The sequence below is a fragment of the Theobroma umbraticum genome, unplaced genomic scaffold, assembly GCF_002168275.2.
Source record: "Theobroma umbraticum cultivar Fairchild unplaced genomic scaffold, ASM216827v3 scaffold_55.0, whole genome shotgun sequence".
Taxonomy (NCBI): Eukaryota; Viridiplantae; Streptophyta; class Magnoliopsida; order Malvales; family Malvaceae; genus Theobroma; species Theobroma umbraticum.
In genome coordinates this window covers 3346341-3346834 of record NW_018397270.1, presented here as the reverse complement: position 1 = coordinate 3346834, position 494 = coordinate 3346341, and the positions used below count along the sequence as shown (strand labels likewise).

The following is a 494-nucleotide window of genomic DNA, read 5'->3' as shown; positions in this document are numbered from 1 at the left end:
TACTTTTTTGTTGAATGTTTGGCTAAGCCAATGTTGAGGAATCACGAGACCAATGGCAGAGAAGGAATAGAAGTATCCAAAAGGAGGGAGAAATATCATGTAAGATTCTACTAGTTCGGATTTGCTTTAGATCAAATGAGCTAATTAAATGTTTCTTATTTTTTGTTTCATCAAAATTGTAGTAAGCAAAACCAAAGTTTCAATTTTAAACATAACTACTGATAAACTCTTGCTTACAAAATTTTGGACAGCATTTCCAAAGCCCATTTTCTTAGAAAAGAGTTTATGTTTTTGCAGAGTTGTGAAACTTTTGTCTTCCATCGTGGAGACAATGGTTTAATTTCAAGTTATTGGAACTTTCAGATAGTTCTCTCCAGGTTCGATAATATATAGATTCAATATCTGCCATCATTTTAAAAGAAAAATCAAGATGAGAGGTTGTTGTAGCTGATTTCTATGGTTTAATTTGTTTTTTCTAAATGCTTATATATTCA

At 31.0% G+C, this 494-nt stretch overlaps 1 pseudogene across 1 annotated transcript in view; it reads left to right on the top strand.

Annotated features, from left to right (window-relative positions):
* The window catches only part of LOC110426460 (putative disease resistance RPP13-like protein 1), a 6081-nt pseudogene that overhangs the window by 4947 nt on the left and 640 nt on the right, over window positions 1-494 (top strand). The window lies entirely within an intron of this gene.